Genomic DNA, 22,249 nt, shown 5'->3' on the forward strand with positions numbered 1-22,249 from the left:
AATACAGCCACAAGTTGTACAAAAGTTAAATTACTAACTCTAAACAGAATAAAAGTCTGACCCTGTTCCTACTAAGGTTCTTGGCTTCAGCGACACAAGATCCCAAACTGAAGTTTCCCTTTTAAGTAAGAAGGGGCAATGGCAAGAGCTGCACCTTTCAGTCCAACGTCTCGTTGCCGAGTTTGTGACTTGAACTCCCCACCAGCGATAGCTGGAGGCTGGAGGTTACCAAGTCTGCAAGCCCAGGGGGTTATTGATGGGATCTCGCGTACACGGATCCTGTGCTGGTCTGCATTGCCGCCAGATGGAAATGCAAAGCAGGTTCCTTGTGTTTCCTGGGATGGGGTGGGAGGATCTGGTTTTGTCCTGATTCACTTGCCTCTTGGTTTCTCTGGTATCTTGGATGACTTGCTTGTGAACATGCCTGCATGTTTCTGAGCATTATTTCTCTCCTTTACTTCAGTTCTGATTATTCCCTATCTCACAGTACTTTTCTATTATCTGTTCAGATGGTTAGACTGGAGATTAAATGGAGTAAAAAGTTATTACACTGAAAAAACGAAACTTCTAATTTTTTTGGCTGAATTCCCTTGACTAAATTATGTGGGTTTTTTTATTTGCTATAGCAGGTCCCCAGGCTCCTGACTAATGTTGCAAAACGTTAATGGTTTCTCTCACTTCCCTGCACTCTCCCACTCACCCCCGAACCAATATCATGGTCTGTCCATACTGAGTGGTTTGGGGTTTTGCGTTTTTTGTTGGTTTTTTTTTTTAAAGGCTCTGCTTCCCCACTGTAATAATATTAGTGCAGCTCCATTAGTGCTAGCACACATGGGCCTGCTGGTTACCCCTGGGCTGTCTAAATCTGTACCCTAAACTTCATAGTAGGCAGATCACCAAAGAAATGATAAGATGGAAGTCAGCCAGATTGCCGCACTTGCGTGAGAGGGGGGCACTAATTTACACCTATGTGTAAAGAATAAATATTTTCTTGCAATCATGTTGCTAAGCCTGAAGGTAGACAGCTGAGCCTTTCAAGGATAAAATTGCTATTGCAACGTTGGGCCACAGAACAGCACTGCAAGAAGTGGATTCCTGGGATTTTATGGGGGAGCAGGCTGAGGCATGCCAAGAGGTTTCGTTCAAGGTGGATGCCTGAAGGTTACATCCTCATTTGGAGTATGGGAATAAACAGAGTTTCCTCGGCAGAGACCAGCCCCGAGTTAGGGACAGACACAGGGTGGGAGAAATGCTTCAGGAGTCACTTGCCCAAAGCACGATCCCCCATTAATTAACAGGAAGGTTTCCATGTGCTATACATTCCAAGAGGCTTTGCTTGGCAGCCCTGTCGATGCGCTCTAAGAAGGGAAATTTGGGCAGTTTATAATTCTTTGTTGCCTGCTGTGTACTGAGCACAGACTTTTACATCTGCCCTGCTGCTAGTGTACCAGGCGAATGCTTTAGCGGGGCTGTTTTACGTGCTGTGGGCACATGAACAGCTGGCAAAGCTAAGCCATATCCCTATTACTCCCATGTGCTGCAGAGGCTGAAACCATGCTGAAATGTTCATTTTTCTAACATCCTGCAAGACACGACACAGCCCTGCATTCTGGGGCCTGTCACGCACAAGCCAGCTGCAGGTGGCGAGAGGGCAGATTACAACAGCATCAGTTCAAACCTTTGTTTTTATTCCCATACCAAAAAAGCCTACAAACAATTCTCCCCTGGGTTTTCCATGAAATGAAGCTCAATATTCACAAGGCAGTGAAAAGAAAAAAAAATCTTAGGAAAAAAAAAACTTAAAAAAAAAAAAAAAAAAGGGACTTGTTATTCCCCAAACCATGCATTATAAATGTACGAAACCCACAATTAGAGTTGCACTTTCAAGACGCTGCTCAGAAAAACCTAAGCAGAGCACACAAAAAAAAAAGGTGCTTGCACAGGAATGACATCCAAAGCAACCTCAACCTGACCCTGTAGTGACCTACATAATGACCACGAATTTGCGATTTAGGCCTGATTACTTCAAACTAAGCTTTAAAGAGCTAATGGAGCGGTGGGGGGATTTTTTTTTTTGTTTTGTTTCCTTGTCCCTTTGCAGCAGTGCTGTGGGCAGCTTCGGTGTGAAGCAGCTGGACAAAGCGGCCGGGAGGTGCTTTGCAGCCCCAGAACATTTCCACAGGGACACGGAGATCACTGGAGCTAAAAAAGCAGGAGTTCACAACCACCGTCACAGGGTCGCCTTCTATGTGCTGTGCAGCTGCTGCAGCGCATCTGGTACTGGGGTGAAGGGATGCCTGGTGTAACTGGGATGCATCGGTGAACATGGAGCTAAATTTGCAGTTATTTCGGTGATTTATAGGCTGTGCCAGACCCTGTACCAAAGGCTTCTGTGCTTTACAGGAGCTGCATTCCTGCCTCGGTTTCTCCCCCACTAGTGGTACATTAAAGCTGAGCAAAGGGTGCGATGGCAACCTTCAACGTGCAGGTTTGGGGCACAAGCGTGAACTTAAAGACAGGGGCAGCTGAGCCAGCTCGGCTACCGAAGCATCTCCTGCTGCTGTAGCACTGCCTCATCCCAGAGAACAGCCTTGCCCCCGTGGAGACCACCAGTCACAGAAAGGTGGCGGGTGGCTGAGTTCTTGTGTCACAATAACTCCATTTTCGTTACTTGAGCTTGTTTGTAGCCTATATAATCATAGCAATTAGATACAACCACTCTTAGCTGCATAGCTTAATTACAACTAATGCACATCATTTCAATTAATTTTAATTATATGGAAAATGTGAAGAGTCTGTTACTCCATTGTTAAAATCATTTGGGACAAACAAGACTAAAGTGCTAAATTTCATAAAGGACCTAGTTATTAATTTTAACTCACTAATGAATGATGTGTCTCTAAATTCTCCGAAGATGTAGTCTCTACTTGAAGAATCAGTGCTGTAGATTTATGGATATACTGGCTTCTACAGAGAGATTTAGTCCCAGCTCTAAATGCAAAATGGAAATGCCCCATACTGGTGTCTCAAGCAATACTTATACAAAAGTTATTTCATATTAATTAAAAGTAGCTGACTTAAAATTAACATCCACTACTGCTGAAATATCACTGTGTGGACAATCTTCTGACAAAATAAATAAATTTAGGCATGACCACTTACATGGAAAAATCTTGGCTTCTAATTAATCCAACAATTTTCTAAGACATTGAAATCTACCTCCTGCTATTTCATTTCTATTTAGTCTTTGAAAGAAAATGTTTAATGCTCCTTGGGCAAGTTTGGAAAGTCTTATTTATGATATGTACTATTTTTATCTGCTCTTATAAATACCAGTCCCTTAGAAATAAAATGTTTCTGGAGTTTGCTACATTAAAAGGAAAAGAAAACATAGCAGAAACTTTGAGTCCTGTTTTAAAGCATAAAAGGGTTTATCTTATCTAGAGCAACCGGTACAGGATAACCAGTGTTATCTTATCACCACATATTGATGTCAGGGTTTAAAAGGACTTGAGGCTGTTATGCTACACGGAGCAGAACTCCTACACTGATAAACACTGATAAAGCTGCAGTGCTCTAATCTAAACTACACCTTCTTTCTGCCCCAAATACACATGAGAAGAGCCAGAAGCATTTTTCCTAGCACTGCACAATCCTCCGAGCGAGGGTGGGCTCCCCAGCCCACTGGTGCTGCTGGGGAAGGTCCCTGAGCGTAGCTAAGGCTGACGGCCGCTCCGAGGAAAAGAAACTAAACCCATCTCCAGGCTGAGCTCTGGCCATCGCTAAACTCCAGCCTTACGGGAATAACCTGGCCCAAAGGCATGGGGTTTCGTCAAAGGGCAATGTTCACGTGAGAAGGTAATGAATGGGCTTAAAACCGATTACCTTCTTTAAGTGGTAGCAGCCCACACTGGCAGTGCTGACTGTACCAGCTTCAACCCTTCAGCAGCCTGGCTGGAATCATGTGTGATTTCTTCGGGCAGGGAGGTGCAGCCCTAAGGCCTTCGCTTGGAGGAAAAGAGACACCCACAAAGGGAATCGGGTCCTGCGAAATGGGAGCTTGTCAGACGTGGGATGCCGGCTGAGAATCCAGGTTGCACACGTGGTTTCTTCTTGCCTGAATAACGTGGATGCCAGTGACTGATGCCAATGGAACCTTCCTGCGTCTTAAGCCATTGAATCAGCCTTCCGGAGGAACAAGGTGGATCCCAATGAACAACCGCCTGACGTAAGAGTGCCCGTGCTCGTTAGACACAGGCTAACGACGTTCTGGGTCCTGCTTTGCCCTGCACGGCCAGCTGCTGCGCTCCAGCATTGCACACGCACAAAAACATCAGCCAGGCTTTGGACATGGTCTGCAGCTGGCCCAGCTTTGCTTCAGGGAAGGGGCCTCTCTCCAGGCAGTGCTAAGGGCATGGTTGCGACGCTGATAACGTTGAGTATGTCGGAGCTGAGGGGAAACCAAGTCACGGACGAGGTCCCTGCATCACTTCTGTCTGCACGCAGCCTTTCAGCGGGAGCGGTGCAGCACGATGAGGCAAAGGGCAGAAGGATGTACCATAGAAATAAGGACGTACAATACCGGTAACCAACATGAAAGCTCATAGCAAGGACCAAAGTACAAGGCTGAGATAGTCACGCTGCAGATGTTCAAAATGTAGTACATAGGACACCCACATAATCTATGCATGAACTCAGAGCTTGACACCTCTTGCCTGCTTGTGCAATTCCAATTAAATTTGGGTGCATTAATCTCTCTATTCTTAATAGAAACTCACTTGCTTGCTCTCTCTTACCTCCATTTTCTGCCAACTGCAGATAAAACACCCAGTCAGCCCTCTGCATATTTGATCCTAAGGTGAAGCGATCAAACAAGTTTGCAACCTCACTGAAGGATCACACGGAATGAAAAAGCGGGCTGCAAGGCAGATTAGTGAAATCGCTTCCATTACAGGTCCAAGCACGGACATATGCTGTCTTGGCAAGTTTCTTTTACAGCAAGCCTAACTTTCCTCCCTTTTCCTTCAGTTTTGCTGTGGTGTCGATGTCCCTTTCTCTAGGCGCTCAGGATAAAACCCCACACTTTGGAAGCATGGCAGCCTTGAAAGGCCTGATGTTGCACTCTGCCACAAGCTGCAGCAGCTTCTTTTATTTTGGTAGAGCAGCTCCATCCAGATGTAGATGTCATGATACATATGGTACAACATGCATCCTCTCTGCGTTGCCTTGAGCTGACAGAGCGTGATTCCCAGGCGTGTGGCAGCAGACCCACTGCTCTACAGTGCTGGGGACCAGGATTCTGCTCACTCCTGCCATGCTTTTTTATAAACAATAGGTGGCAATTTTACCAATTAAGTGTGTGGGGAAGCAGCGAGTTTGGATCAGATGCACACAGCAGCTGCCACAGCATGACTATGCAGCACAGAGAGGCTGCAAGCACTTAAGCAAGACAGAATTATCATAGCACAAGATTAGTTCAGATATCATAAAGCACTGTTCCACTTCCAACAGCTCCCCACCAGGAAATCTCCACCCATCCCTGCAGTTAAGATGGGTATCTCTCTTGCAGCATTAATTGTGCCGGCCTGCCACTTTGCCGTGGTTTATGTAGACGGCCCAGCTTAACAAACCTGGACAGTAAGGGCATTCCAGTGCCGGGGTGGATAGCCCAAAAATGAATAAATCCAAGTCATGTAGTTCTGCTGAACCTGTGGTTTAAAGCTTCTAATTGCTAACTTTCATCTTTTACCAGCATAAATAATAAATGTGGCATGTTCCCCATTTTCCATCACCACCACATTATTAAAGCAATAAAACAATTTCAAAGGTGTGGTTATCATAAGCTAATGGCACCTCTAGGGGATTAGTAACACCCCAGGAGACTTCTTAGTCTTAAAAAACCCGATACCCCCTGTCAGCCTCTATTAGCTCAGTTGTGTGAGAGCGTGTGCACGGAGCCCCTGCTCATGCTATGCCACTCGGCATGCAGGACAAGTTAACTGACACGACTGCAGGCATAATTAGGTCAGGAGATGCTTCCAGGCAGACAATTAAATAAAAGAGAGGAACCCTGCAATCACATGCAGCTCGGATTATGTATACACGCAGGTAACCCAGCTGCCTACAAGCCAGCTGCAGCTTCTTTCAGCCCAATTCAGAGCAAAGGGAGAGTCTCCCCTCTTACAAGAAGTGGGGAGCAAGAGCTGCCACACGGAGCCCCGTAGCGTGAATGCAAAGAGCTCTCCTTGCTGCACACCTGAGAGCATGTCCTCTAGGTCAGGCTGGTCGGGAGGGAGTAGGTGACTTCTTTGAGAGAGCCATTCGCCTGCCTGGAAGCATCACAGCCTGGGGTTTTGCAGACCTGTTCCGAGAGCAGGTCTGTCTGCCGCCTGCCACGCCAGGTGATTTGGGAGCGCTCCCTACACCACACAACTGCTTTGTGGATATTCCACCCCTGCTTCCTACCTCCTCTGAAATCTCGGTGTGACACGGCTGGGCATTACCTTCGGTTTAGTATCTGCTGGGGCGTTAAGACCAAGCTATTTAGCACATCAAAACAACAGTATTAGCAAACAGACCTTCATTTAAGGTAATGATGCACCAAGGAGACTGCCTTATCTTTCATCTCCTGTTTATTTTGCTAACAGTCACCCAGATTCTTTAAGTAATACCTTCCCTGCTATCAGTTATCAAAGCAATGATGGAGGTGGAAGACAGCTGAATGCACTAAGCTCTAACACAGCAAAAGCCTCACAGGTGGGAGGAGGAGGAGGAGGAGGAGGAGGAGGAGGAGGAGAAGGAGGAGGGACAGCTGAATAAGGGTGAGAGAGGAGGGCTGTCTATCTCTGCTTTTGTCTGCCTGTCAGCAATGCTAAGCTGGGAGCCCTGATCCTACAGGAATTTGCACAGCCTGGAGCAGGGATGGGATTTGAAGGACATGTGCTGCACTCTGTCATGCCATAGAGGCTTCAGGTGAGCACGGGCATTTGCTAATTGCCATTGCAAATGATCACAGTGAATTTTCAACTCCCACTGTGCCCACGCTTCGCTATCATCCTCAGTCAAGATAAAGGAGGCAAGGGTGGGAGGATCTAGAGAATGGGCATAAGCCAAAGCACAATGGCCTCCAAGATCAGTATCGGGCTAAGCAAGGTTTTTAGATACACGTTTCCATCCTCCCCCACATGAAGGGTGTATTCAAAGTCTGGGGCAGTCAGTGGAAGGCACTAGTGTGACCGCTGCCTTAGCCACATCATCCAAAAAGCACCCTGGGAACTGAGCTGCTTGATCCCACTCTCAGCTTTAAAATAATAATGGACAAAGGAATCTTAGGAGTATTTAAACGTCTCTTTCCACCACAGAATGGCGGGGGGAGGGAGTGAGTCACGTCGCAGTGTCAGTGAAGCAACAGAGTGCTTGAGTTTGAGAAGTATTGCAAACTGGATAGTCTTTGTTGTGATTGCTGCAAGGGTTTAATCGGTCGATAGGCTAGTTGTAGAGGTAAAAATCCTCTTACTGTGACTCATCAGAAGGATGCACTACCTGGGTCCTTGTTCTCAAGTGCATTCAAAAGAAAAGGATGATGAAATGCCTTGAGAGAATAAGACCTGGGAGTAAATCAAACTGCAGTGCTCAAATTGCAAGCCTACCAGGAATAAGAGTGAACGTAAGATGTGGGATCTGGCTCTCTGTTAAGAAAAGAGAAGAGCAGAGGGAAATGGAAGTAGCTGTCACTGAAAGCAATGCTGGGACATGAAGTAGAAAATAATGCAAGTGTGCCGTGTAGCTATCATTGCTTTACCGGCAGGGAACACGGCAAGTTAACACTAAGCCTCCTTCCTCTCCTTATTTCTTGTCCAAGTGAAGCCATACGGACCAGAAACATGGTTTCTCCAGCAGTCACTGGGATGCACTGTCTAGGCATTCTGGGCAGTTTTGCCATCTGTATGTCCTTCAGTTTAAGCTTTCTTGTATGCTTCAAAGAAGGTGAGCTTTAGGGAGGGCTGTGGTAGCCCCAGCTGCTGGCACAGTCACAGCCTCCAGCTCCGCTATTTTTTCAAGACAGGTTGCATAGTATTTGACCTCAGAGCATGAGGGTCAAAAAACAAAAAAAGAACCAAAAAAACCCACAACCCCATAGCTGCATGAAATACAGGAATGCTGGGGGGGGGGGGGGGTGGGGGGGGGGGTGGTGTTTTGGGGACGCAGTCTATGTATGCTTTCACTCTGAATTCAATACATGGATAAAACAAAGGGCAGAAAACTAAACTCTTTACATTCATTCACCAACTCATTTCATTCTCTTGTCAGATGCCATTGTTGCCACTCAAGATTTTTTTATTCCTTTTATGGGCATATTTATAGTGTTATGTCCATGAATTAAAGGACAAGAAACATTTTCCACTAGTTACAACTAAGCAGTAGAAAAACTGATATTATACAGGCAGAAAATAGGGTGAAAATTAAATATCCAAGCACTTTTCAAACAGAAATCAATAGTGGTCTGGAAGTTACTGTAAGCTTATATTTAGTAAAATAAAACAGATACTAAGAGGAAAGTCTCATAACACTGAGAAGTTAATGTAACTATGACTGATAAGCAGAACAATTGGGGGAGTTATTTTAGTTTTTATAGCTTTTTCATATGTGTCTAATGGAAACAGTAATTTAAATCCTTTTGGATATTGGCACAATCACGCAGATGACAAAAGCATGAACTGTAAACAAAGGACTGCAAGAAGTGAATGCACTGTGTTACAGAAGGACATCCAGGAATGTGTAATTCATTCATAGTCTAATACAAAGAGTAAATTGGGATACCAGAGCACTTTGCTGACTCCACTAAATGGGGAGATTTTTAATGCACCTGGAGGAATAATACCAAAAAAGGACCTAGATAGACTAGAAAGCAACAAAATACAGAGATTTAATGTGGAAAAACTGTAAGTAAATCTGTCTAGGGAAAACTAATCCAAAACACAGATGTTCTCCTGGAGAGAGAAATCTTGAAAGCAATCATGTTAAAGCAGACAAGGAATGACAACAGAGTTAACGGTAAGTCCCTGGTGCAACAGGCAGCACAAATCAGGATGGGGAGTTTGCTTGCGTGCACTGACAGCCCACTGTTAGCCACCACTCGCTCCCGCGGAGCGGAGCGGAGCGCTGCTGCTGTAATCTCTTGCTCGTGAAATGCTAATTCTAGCAGTGTGATCGGCAGAGAAGATAACACAAGGTGGAGGCAACTCTAAGTACAACAGAATTATGACAAGCTTGGAGGAAACAACTCATGTAACACATACCACCACTGGGGTAAGGTGTAAGATGGGAGATAAGCCCATTAATACTGAAACTGAAATATTGAATGTTCCATCGCGTGGCAGATTTAAAAGCTAAACAGAAAACTAGAAACCTAGCGGCAGATCTTCTCTGTGTTGCAAAGTTCAGGGTGTCTTTTATCATTCATCTTCAAATTTCATCTTAAAAACCTGCCCATGACTGACAGACAAAACTCCATTCAAAGGCAACACCAGAAAAGGCTCTGTCTGTGACTTTTTCTTGAGGAAAACCACTCTCTTCTTAAGAAAAAGTCACTGGATTAAGGGTAATTAACAAAATGTCCAGATACAAACTCTCAGAACTGTTATTCTATACTCAGAAAAGGAAATGTTTAACTTTTCTGGGCGGAAAGGCTGCAGAAGACAGCCAATGTTGGCTGTTCCCGGTGGTGCCAAGGCTGGTGCTTTCCTACCAGTACCGCATGCAGAACTGCAGGTGCGTGTGGCCTGACAACAGCTTCAGCACAAACGCAACGCTGGCACGTTTTGCGGCCTGCCGATGAGGTTTCCTGTCCCACGTGGATACTGTGGGCCCCGGCAACGAGCAGGTCAGGCTGAGCCTCGACGTGCCGCTCCCCCATCCACAGGAATACGTGTCGTGGCCGGCACCAACCAGCCCTGCTGCCGGCTGCAGCTTTTCTTTCCAGAGATGGACAAAGTCCAGTTTGGGCAGAGAGGCAGTTGTCGGAGGCACAGGGCAGTGACAGCCACCGAGGAGCTTTTCTTTCCCCATTTTGCCTTAGAAGACCCCCTGAGGTCTTAGGGGGGTTACAGGGCGGGATGCAGAGGGGCGTGCAGGGATGCGGAGTGATGCTCAGGGGTGCCCAGGGGTACCCACCCCCCCGGGCTCCCCTCCAGGCTGCCTTCCCCCAGCTGCCGAAGACCCACATTGCCATCTAGTGCCGGAGGAGCACCAGGACAGCCGGCAGGCACGGCCGCCCCGCTCCGGTGCCGCTTGCCCGGGCGGGGCCGGGGCCGGGGCCCGGGGCTGAGCCGCCGTCGCCCCCGGTGCGGGTCGCGGGGTCCCTGGAACCGGTGACGCCTTTACACTGCGGAAGCTTAAGGCGAGGAAATAAACCTTACGCTGTCCTGCAAAACCCCGCAAGTCCTGCGCGACCCTGCCATAGATCCTGCTTCGCCTTTTTTTTTTTTTTTTTTTCCTAAAGGGCTTAGGAAACATGCCAATACCTTTGCTTAAGCCCCAAACATCAGGGCTACTAGTGATCTCATCCTAAAAGCGGTGCAACTAAAGCAAGGTTCAGCAGTGATTGAAGTATCTTCTCTATTTCCAGAGAGGCTGCCACGCTGATACACCTCCTGCCTACGAAACCTTCAGCCTGGCCGCCGCGGCCCTGCTCTGCCCCAGACGCTAAGCCGGGCTGCGTGGGGTGCAGGCTTAGTGCCCGCGGGAGCACCGAGGTGCTGCGGAGGGCTTGGGTTAGGTATTAATAAATAAACTGTGACGGTTCCGGCGAGAATCGGGTTGTTAACCTGATCGTCCTGGCCGGGATCCAGCTGGGATAGCTGGGCTCTGCCAGCTGTGGTTTGTCTGCAGGGAGAGGGCAAGGGGAAGGAGCAAGGCTGAGCAGGTTGGGTCCTGCCCGCGTTCTTGCTGCAGATGCTGCGTGTCGGTCCAGGAGGCACGCTGCTGCTCCTGTGCGGTCTAGGAACAGCTGATGCTTTCCACCCAGAGGTGATCGCATTACAGCAGTAAATGTCTACCTCCAAAAGAATAGATTGTAATTGCAGTATTTTCTGTGGCATCTTTCCATGCCAAATGCTTTTATATACACAAAGAAAGGCATGTACTAAATATTTTTCATGGGACTTCCCACCATAAGAGATTGAACTGTTAAGTGGTAGTGTTATGTGTGCTACAAGAATACCTAGAGCCTCAGGTGAGACATGGGCTTCGCTGTGCTCGATAGAGTATACGCGTTTAATAAAACTCAGTCTTGTCTGTGCAGAGCTGGCAATCTGATTGGGATAGGACAGAGCCAGAAGCAAGCAAAGCGATTCGCTCCACATCATAAAGCGGGTCAGTAGCTGACCCAGGTCTCCCAAGTTTCAGCTTGCCAGCCAGTCTTTCTAATTAAATGTTGTACATGGTGGAGTTTGTTTATTTTTCAGACTGTGGTTATGCCCTTGTAACAAAGGACTCCCAGAAAAAAACAACCCCCTCATGGTTTCATGGGCTCATTGATAGAAGAGACACCCTGCTCACTCACCTTCCCTTCTCACGCCATAAGTGGGAACTTTAAGCACCACTTGGCAAAGAGCTGGCACACTTGGCTGGAAGGATTCTTCAGTGGAGCCTGAAAACTATATTAAGCAACTTGATGACAGAGTGCAGTTATTAAACTTTGACAGTGAAGTGGCCATCTATGACCAGCGAGAGCTTGTGGCTTTCCAGCAGTGTAGGTACAACTGAGCTTTGCAATGGTAAAGATGAGGTGCAGAGCAAGGTCGGCCTGCTCTTGCTGCAGGAAGGGTGGCTAGAAGGGGTAAAGCTTGGGGGCAAGCATCCTCCTTCCATATCTTGGTCTTCTGTCAAGAGACATCATAAATAAAAAGCCACTCGGGAGCACCAAGTGATTGCCATCAGCTCCTCAGCCCTCGTTCAAACGCACGGGCTCTGAAGGTCACTCACCAGGCAATGGGCAGCAAATGTGCTGCTTTGGTAGCTGAAAGTTTGCATGTGTTCAGAGGACTGGATGAGCGTTTCACCTACAGCCCCTTAAATTGCTGCTGCATGGCAAGACAACATCCACTGGATGAAACTGAGGCCCTGTAAGCAGAATGTCCTTTTATGGAGACAAGCAAAAATTTAAAGACCCAGTCACTGCAAGATCTTTTTTCCCCCTAATCCCAATATCTCAGTGAATCTATTTATTTCAGGCCTGGTGTGTCATAACAGATCCAAGAACTGCATTTTCTCTTGGAAAGAGGCATGGTTTTGATTAAAAATATTAACTTTTCATGACATTTAGTCTCAATTTCTGTATGAGCCATTCAACCCTGGCTCTCTGGTGCAGATGAAGAACCAGCTTCTTCCTCAGTGTAATTCTGCCTAAACCCATGCATTTACACTGGGGGTGAATTTTGTCCATCGGGTTTGTGATTCTCAGGCAGAGGCTTATTGACAAGCACTGTGCTGAAGATATTTACATTCAGCAAGGCTCATAAGCCACTGAACATCTGTTCTCTCATTAGCAGCCTCCTCAGCATTTGCCCTGTAGGCAATAATCTACAGGACAAGTTTCCCAGCACCTAAACTACTGTAGGATAATTCTCTAACTAAATGGAAAGCAAAGCCCAAGGCCCTGGGAATTTGCTTTTGTACAATAATCTTTTGTGTGCGTACAGTGGAAACCAGAGGATTATGGAGTCAAATCATGAGAATTCAGGTCAAGTGAGATTTGGGGGGGGCAGGGAGGAAAAGATGACAGAAGCACCAAGTGGGAAGGTAGTGATCCCAGGGGAAGTAACGTGACGCTTGCAGATAAGCCTGTTCTGCTGTCATGATTTAATTTTACACATCAGTATTAAAATTTCTGAGCATTGCCGAACATCAACTCTCCCTTTACTGCATGAGGTTCTTTTGTGTCATTTTTTTTTTTCTCCTCTAGCAGCTGTGTTATTTTGGAGTGTCCCTGTGTCTCAGTTATTTTCTTGTGCTATGCCTCCATTTTCTAGCTCTTCATTATTTGTTTGCAGTCTGAGAGTTTGTGGGTTTAAATATCCTTCCTCCATTCAGCTCCCTGTTATTTTTCTTATTCTTGCACACTTAGCCTGGATCAGGGGTTTCAAAGATCCTCTAGATATACAAAGCAATTCATTTCTCTCCCCTGGACGTTTTCTTAATGGAAGGAAGGAAATGCCATTAAAGAAAAGCACTATGAAAAATGTGATGCTGTTTTTTCTCTTTCTGGCAAGGGATTGATCTGGATATCCAGATGGACACCCAGAAACTGTATTCAAATGCCTGCCTGCTCTTCCTACAATGCAGAAAGACCCACCTGAATCCAATCAACTATTTAACGTGCTCTTGGCTGGTGTAGGCTGCTAAGGTGATGGGAGAATGTGCTATTGGGCAGTGACTGCTGAGAAAATAGAGGAATAGAAGGTGTTAAATTAGACAAAGGTGTAAGCAAAGAAGAAAACAGCATCAAGGAAAATTCCTGAGTCTTCCGCAAAATGGAGCAGCTGTACAGCTTATCTAAATGTGAGGATGTTCCTTATCTTTTTAAGAAGATAGGCAATATGGCAGACAGGTTATGGTCTACCTGTGGCATAAAATCCTGTCTCAATTACCACATATAAGACCTGGAACAAAATACCTTCTCCACTGCTGTTGTGAAATCTAACATGCTAAGCAAGTTAGGAGTAAGCCACTGCACAAAGCAGCTCCACTCTGCAGTGGTAGTGGGAGCAGAGTTTGAGTCTGTAGGTATTTGGACCGTGGAAGTGCTGCAGGCTGGCAAATGCAGATTTTTTTGTTGTTGTATGTTTGTTTGGTCACAGCATTTTACCACTTCCAGGAAAAGAGTATATGAATCTGCCTGGATAGGAAATCTTCACTTTGAGAGTCACACGTGATTTTAATTATTAATTTATCCTACTTGGTGTACCATCCATTTACTTGCTGTCATGTTATTTGCGTAGGTGCTATGCCCTGTCTAAGTTAGCTCTACACAGAGGCTGTGTCACTTAAGAAGAAGAAATCAGCATTTGCCTCCCAGTCATCCTCTGCAAGAGAATATAAACTTCAAACCTCTCACAGGCAAAAGCAGAAAATACTTTGTTAGTGTTTGTTCTGGTTGAGAGAATGATCAACTTGTAGTCTAATAAATAATGTATATTATTGTCCTAAAGAATGACACAGTCTTGACTATTGCAAAGTCATATATGTGTCAGGGAAGTCCAGACCTTCCTGGTTGGTTGATCCAAAGAATCATAATTCAGTTTTCCTCTGTGTGTGTTATGAAAGTCCTGTGCTGTGTGCCTACATAGTGTTTTTCCTAATACCTTTGAGAGTTTCTGTGTTCTTGCCCTTCTTCCTTTGCATCCCATTTTTAGTTGCTTGGCTCATACGTTCCAGATGAGCACTGACTGCACGATGGGCCAGGGAGGGAGGCAGGAGGGATAACATAAGTCTTTGTGGGGAGTAACCTGCAGTTTGGACGTCATATTAAAAAGCGTGGTACAGAGTACAGATGTTATGGGTTGTATTAGCTCAGTCTGCAGGGAACTACATCCTGTATTGGATGAAATGGTTTGACCTCTTCTATTGAAATGCTAATGTTTGACCATTTCCTCCAGCAAAGTGAGTCTCATTATTTCTCATTGTAGCCCACATTTACCCTTCCTCCAGTCTACGCCACCCTGACCCCAGAGTTTCTGCTTTTCAAATATACGCTTAAAATTTGTCTGCTAAGTGATCGTTTTATGAGGTGATATCATGAAGTATAAGTATGTGTTCCAGCTGTGTTAGTGACCCCGTCTATAAACCAAGGAGGTTGGCTAAGCACACTCTTGCCCTCCCGCTTAATGTGACTCAAGACAAGAAGATGCAGTGATCCAGAGTGCAAAAGTGAAAGAGAGTGAAAAATCCAGATTAAACCCTGGAAAGAGGAAAGTCTAAGTGAAACTGACTTTTTATCTCTTTGTGTCTTCATGTTGACACTGCATTAGGAAGGCTGACATCAGATATCCCCAGAGGCCCAAATCCAATTTTGAATCAAATGTAAAAGACCAGCTTGTAAAGGCCAGGAATGAATTGGTTCTGCCAGAAGAAAAATTAGCACAGAAACAAGCTTATTTCCAGAGAATCTACTGAAATAACTACAAGATGCCTTAATAGGGATTGTCCTTGTCTGATTTTTTTTTAATTTTTTTTAAACTTAGTGAGAGTTCAGGCTTTGAAATGACCAATCTGTATAAGGAACACATCCATCTCCAGATTTGTTGCATGCAGTAATCTGTAGTCAAGATTACTTTAGTCAGCATTGAGATGGGCTGCCCTTTTTATTCTCTGTTTTAACACTAATCCCTGAACAACTGCTTACAAAAGCTAAACAGATATATGTCTGTCCTACTTGCTTTCATTTACATCTGTGAGAAGCTGCAGAGATTTTGTGCCTCTTAGCTGTCATGCTGTTTCTTAGTGCCAAGTTCTCATATTGCTGCAGTTCTAGGCCATTTGCTGTTGCAGGAGAAGATTTAAGTCAGTGGTTTTTCAACTCTTTTTGATTTGTGGACCCCTAAAAAAATTTCCAGCAGGAGTACAGACTCCTTTAGGAATTTCGCATATATAATTGCTATCTGGCACATACGAATTTGTTTTTTCTCAATCACTTTTTGCAGACTCTTTAGAAGTTTTCCATGGGCTTGCTAGGCTTGGCAGACCATGGAAAATGGAAACCAGTGATTTAGGTGAGCCCTTGAACCACTACTCCTCCACGTATACACTGCTGTAAAAGATGAGAATGCCATAAAATGAGTAACATCAAGGTCAATGTTTTGGGGATATTGTGACTTTCAGTACTTTACAGTCTGTCAATACTGAATGCAGGGTGTTTAAGCAACCAGTGTTCACATATGAAAAAATACATGGTGATGGTGTACCAACACCCACGTTGTCCTGCTGTCTCAGTGGCTTTGGATGCTGAGCTGTGGGTGTTCCACCACCCCCATAAATCATAACCAGTTGCCTCCAGAGCTTTAGCTATCAAATGATATATGTTTTTTGGCTTCTCTAAGCCTAGCCCAAATAAAGGTCTACAATATGATTTCTTCGGATTGAGATCAGGCTTAGGAGGAAACGTTAGGATAAAGTCCATGCATAAATCAACACTCTCCTTGCAATTGCTTTATGTACCTTGCCATGAGACCTGATACTTCTTTAGAACCCATCAAACCCTCTCTCCTGGCTGCGAGACTGCTGTTAGTAAGCAAAACCATCCTTACCACAGTAGGCTGAGCTCCTTAGCCTTTCTAGCCCCACTATTTATACAACAGCAGAGTACTGCATCTTCTCCCACTCATCACTTTGCTGTTGGTGAACTGGAGGAGAACAACATCCATCAGCTTAGAAGTGAGGAAAGACTGGTGTTAATTATTTGCACTGCTATAGTCCCTGCATGCTCTATGTATTGGCCAGGTCTCTACTATATGAGGTTCAGCGCATGTGTGAAACAGGAGGATGGTCTGCATGCCAAAGATCACCTAAGCCAAGCACGTGACAGGAGATAACAAGTGGGTATCAGGGTTAGGCACATGGAACCGTACAAGCAAACAATAAGATAAGATAAAGTTAGTATATTAGCCTATGGTCTTGGCATGCCATCTAGTCATCTGGTGATAGGTGCTTTTGTAGGTATCACAGGAAAAAAAAAAAAACTTTGAAAAATGATGATTAACCTCTTTCTGTAGCTGTTACAGAACATTCCTATGATGGAGGAATGGCAGTTTGGGGAGAAAAAAGCATACAGTAGTTGTCGGAAAATGTAACAAAGAGGTGACACAGACTGGCAATGTGGCTAATCAGAGGTGAGCTCTGAGTCCTAAAAGTGAATTTAAGATGGTAGGCTGGATGGACATAGGTCAAAAATGGGTCTTGGAAATGAATCAAATAGCTTTTTCCTTCTTGCAATAGAGAATGGTGAATCAAAGGAGGGATGTAAATAGAAAGTGATCTGGTCAAAGCAGGGCACTGGCTAGGAAAAAGAATGGGGCAAGACGTCAAATGACAAAAAGAGAGGAGAGAATAATGAAGCAGTGGCAATACAAAGCAAAGAGGACCTAGTTAAGGGTTCCAGCTGCATGGATGGAGAGGAAAAGATTATATAACTGTTTTGTTATTCAGGAAGAAACTATAAATGTGGACATTCTTTGACCAGGATGGCCCAGAATTAGGTCCAAGTTGAAGATGACATCTGACTTACATTTCCTCTTCCTCTCCTTTACTTGGCATCTGTTGTAAACCTACTGTTCCATAGCCTAAGACTGATCTCAAGGTCATTGTTTTGATTCTACTTTTATACCTCCCGCCAAGAGGTTTATAGAGCTTGGTGTTCTTTATAATGAAAGTATAGTGCCCATCAGCCGATACCTCCAGATTTTCAATTTTCTTCTTGGCCTCCTAAGGCTTTAATACGAAACCTTCCATCTCACTGTCCATCAGAGCTACTGCTCCTGAATTATGGCCGATTTCCCCTTAATATCCACAGCAGGGATTTTTAATAAATCAAAAAATAAAAAATGCTGCCCCATCCCCCAGGGTTGATGGATCTGACTCCCTGCCAATAATAAGCCAGACAAGATGTTATGGGACCTTTTGTTTTTGTACAGGATGTAGAAGACAGACTCTTCCCTTTCTCAGGAGGCAATTCAGTGTAAACCATGTTAGTGTGCAAGCCTGCACCTCCAAAGGTAATGCAAACTAAAAATAACAACGTGTGTCTAGAATATGGCACTGAGAGAAAGCAAGGAACAAGATAAAATGTTCCATTAATCCCAGTGTCTAGTCTGAAGATGATGCAATTTAGGGCATGCTATCATTTACAAAAACAATGACTAGACTTCCAGGTATGTACTGCAGGTGATATCTAATTCTTGTCTACTTGTCTCTAATTCAGTGCCTACACCAGTCAATTTACAGGTCATTACACTGTACAACATGTAAAATAAAAATAAATCTTGACTGTATGTTGCTTAGCCTGCTGCTCTATCAGACTGTGATTTAAAGACCTACCTCACCAGCTTGGGAGGAGGAACTATACTTAGCCTGTCATTCCCATTTCCTTCGGTTACCTTTTCTGCCTCTACATTCTCTTTCTCCATATACAGCTTGAAAAGGGATTTGTCCCCCTTGTACTAGAGACAGTATCCTGAGGTTGTTGTACAGCAAACAATCCATTACGAAGATGTTCAGCTGAGAGGGGATCTGCAAGGCAGAGTACCCGGATGGGTGAGCTGCTTTCCCCCTGAACTCCACCAAAGTGTGCTCTCCTTCCCCCAAAAGAGCTGAAAACTTTCAGCACCTATTCTCCAGGAGGAAGACCAGGAAAGCCTTCCCTCTGGAGCCCATTGCTACAGCTCCCTACATGGTCACAGAAATCACTCCCAACATTCCAGGGTTTGGTTCATGAATTCATTGTGCTTCCACAGCAATTCAAAGTTTTGCCTGGTCTAGACAAGTGATTATATTTTCAGCTGATGCAAAGTTGCTTGTCAGTGACTGCAATGGTATTCCACTGGTTTATGCAGCTGAGAATTTAGTGAGGTGATTTTTTTGGAATAACGAGCACCTCTTCTGCATCTCAGTACAGTGTTAACTGACAGCCCTGGATCTGAGACCGTCCTAATAATGGATTAATATAATATGTCCATGCTTCTATGATGTTATGGATTAATTATGCTGGTTTTCACTGCTAGCATTGGCATTTTGTTTGAAATGAGAGGACAAAGTAAGTATATATTAGGGATTTTCTCTTTTACTATTGGAGTCTTTTAGAACTTTTCTACTTAAATAATTATCCAGCAGAGCTTTCACTGTCAAGTAGAAGATAACCAGGCACTTTTTCAGTAATATTTCTAATGTGGTGGGTGAAGCATCCAGAATAGCTGGACTGTGTGATTATTTTAACTGCTGTGTAGATAAAAGAATAACGTGAGCAGTGAAATGTGGCAAAGGCATATATATTATTACATTATTCCTCAACAATTTTCTTTTTCTCTTGCTCCTTTGTCTGGAAACAGTGATTAGATCGATTTTTTCTCATGCAGTAAATAGACTTCCCTAAGAGTAAAGTGGTCACTTGTTCAAAGCAAGGTTTCTGTTTTAAGTGATAGATCCCTCTTTTCTGAGCCAGTGAAACCTCTCCTCTGCTATAATGACATTTACAGACATCCTACTTGGGTCTGACATTCCCTGCAGGCCTGTAGAACCTGGTGACACTCCTGACCATCTTTTCTTCAGCTTCACTGGGTCATTTTAGTTCTTGTGTCCAGGTTTCTGCCCTTATTCATTTGAAGCTACATACAGCTGTCACTGCATTTGCAACTTCTTCCCTCCCCAAGGTCTCTCTCTTTCAAAGGCTGAGATGGATGTATTTCTCCACTCAGCCACTCTTAAAGCTCTTCTCCGAGGGATGTGTCCTGTCTGAACTCAGCAGAGAATGTGCATGACACTAACTGTAGGACGAGTCAGCACTGTTCCTGACTTCAAGAGAGACTCACAAGGGAACAGCTGAGAAATTTCACTCTAAACACTGATGCCTTTGGCTCAGGCTGGAGGGGTGCATCACTCACAAGGTACAGTGAAAGGTACAGTATGGACAGTTGTTATGTCCTTAGTGTGGATAATTCATACATTTTTACTTTCCAGTGGTGTTAATTTGGCACCCCCTGGAGGAAATATGTTTGAAAACACTTAAAGGAAGGAAATATTTTAAAAATCCCTTTGATGCAATCAGTTCTTTAACTAGACTGTAAATTTTGCCAATTATCTATGGATAGGGAGTCTTTGCAGAAATATTCATGTAATTTTTCTGCAGGCAGTTTTTCATCCTGAGATAATACATGCAACTTTTTTTTCTTCCTCAGACTAAACATGTCAATCTAAGACTGTGACTGGGGAAGTGCTGGAGAATTTCTCTAACATCATGAATTAAACGATCAAAAAGAAAACTTGGAATGCCACCTATAAATGACAAAAAGAACCATTAAAGGGTCCGTTTGAATTTGGCCCAAGATATGTAAGAATCAGGATACAGCCTTACTAGGATGGGCTCATCCTGACTAGGGTGGGCTCGCGCCAGGCAAAATGGGGGAAGACCTTACTGTAGGGCTGTGCCTGGATTTACAAAACAAAACAAACCCATGTCTTGGAAAACCTAGGGCTATTAGAAATACTTCCATTTTGCTAATCAAGTGGAATTGCTTTCTTTGTTAGACAGAAATGACCATCTGCTAGGCTTGCAAGCTAGCTACAGAGTTTGATGCTCAGAAGCTAAAAAATGCCAAAGGCAAAAATTTAAACTGCTTTGCCCCTTCAGGCTGCAAGAAAAGGAGGATGTAAATAATGCCAAAATGCATATTTACACAGCTTTAAAATTTTATTTGAATGTAAGAAAATAATTGGATGCTAGTGATTTCTAAAAAGAAATGTCAACAAGGTTTTTTTTAATTATTATTATTATTTGTTAGCTCTTTTCAGGAGATACCTGACTGCATTTGCAAAGTGGCTTCACAGAGAACTGGGAATGTTGTCTATCAGTGCTGCATCCAGTAAAGCTAATCTGTGAAGTGTGAACAGTAATTGCATTATTTTTGATCTGTTTGTCAGCTGGGCACAGAGCAGTCTCTTCATTGCTCCTTCTGCCCCAGCAACAAAGCTCACTCGTGGTCCCTGCTGAAGGGAACTTCTTCCTGGGAACTGCATTGTTTCATTAGCTCCTGCATGCATGATTTTGGTGTGTCAGTTTTGTTTGTTTTCCTGGAAGGTCCTCTGAATTTCCCAGGGAGTCCTTCTTTTTGACATACTTAAACTCACTGCTGCTTAACCTTGTTAACTCATGGGTAATTCAAAGGCTTTGCTGTGGACTAATAAGGAGAGAGAGCCATAACACAGGAACTGCCATGCTAGTTTCCCCTAAATTAAAAGATTCCCAAACACTAGCAGTGGTCAGTAATGGATGTCTGGATAAACAACATAAGAAAAAGGACATAAATGATCCTTTTCCTGTTCCCTTCTCATATGACGTCTCTGGCTGTCTTCCTTTCTCTACCACATAATAAGGAAGAGATCTGGGCCTGGCTGCCTGGCTCAGAACACCCTTCATGTTAATAGTGCATTCTCATTTACAGCATGGCAGGAGCGTAGATTATCTGCAGAACTGGGCTATCAGTATTTGGAAAAATGCTAGACTAAAAGGCTGTCCTTGGTATGTTTTCTTTTGCACTACAAAGTTGTTTCTCCTTACCCACAGACAAGCAGCCAGCAGTAGGAAACCACAACTGAAGATGGCTGTATGATAACATTACTCTTGCCGGCTTTGGATGATCTTTAAATACTTTCTTTTCCATGCAGAACACATAATTATTGGTTTAATCATGAAATATGTTTTCTAAGTTATGTTTGCCAGATATGATGTTAAGAATTTAATATTACTTTCACCAGAGGTAAAAAAAATAAATAAAAATGCAGAGAAAATTAAACAGCATCAGTCTTTCTGAATGTTATCACGGGATGATAGAGAGCTACAGACATTAATGCAATACAAATACGTTTGAGTAGCTGCCTTCAGGTCCTTTTCAATTGGACTGATTTCTATGTTGTTCTTTATCAAGAACTCCTAGATTTCTTTTCCTACAACCAGTATCAGAGGTGGCGGTTTCTGGCTTGTATCCATCTATGTGTCGTGGGGTATACACTACTGCTGGTATGTGTACTGCTATTAGTAGTGAAAAAAAGAAAAAAAATTTGTAGCTTCTTTTTCTCCTGAATCTAACATACGTATACCTACACAGTTCAGAGCCTGAAATCTAATTCCATCTAGAGTGATCTGGATTCTAGAAAGAAAGAAGAGGTGGAGATATATTGCTAAATAAACATTAACTGATGGAAGAGATAGGAAAGACAGACTCTAGAAAAAGATCCTGTCCGTTCTGCTGAGCTCAGGAGGGTGACAAGTACAAAACAGGCCTGTTGAGAGATGGCTTACTTGGAATGTCATATAAAACTACCCTGGGCTGGGAGGGTAGTGTTGTCAGTGTACACTGAAAGCAGTTACAGCAGTCTGCTGTTCAACTGCACATTGCAGCAGATCAGTACATCTCTAATTATTATTTGTCTGGCTGGCTAAGCAGCACAGCATTTAAAACCTAATTTGTTGTATAATTTAATTTTA

The sequence above is a fragment of the Accipiter gentilis genome, chromosome 7 (assembly GCF_929443795.1).
Source record: "Accipiter gentilis chromosome 7, bAccGen1.1, whole genome shotgun sequence".
Classification (NCBI taxonomy): domain Eukaryota; kingdom Metazoa; phylum Chordata; class Aves; order Accipitriformes; family Accipitridae; genus Astur; species Astur gentilis.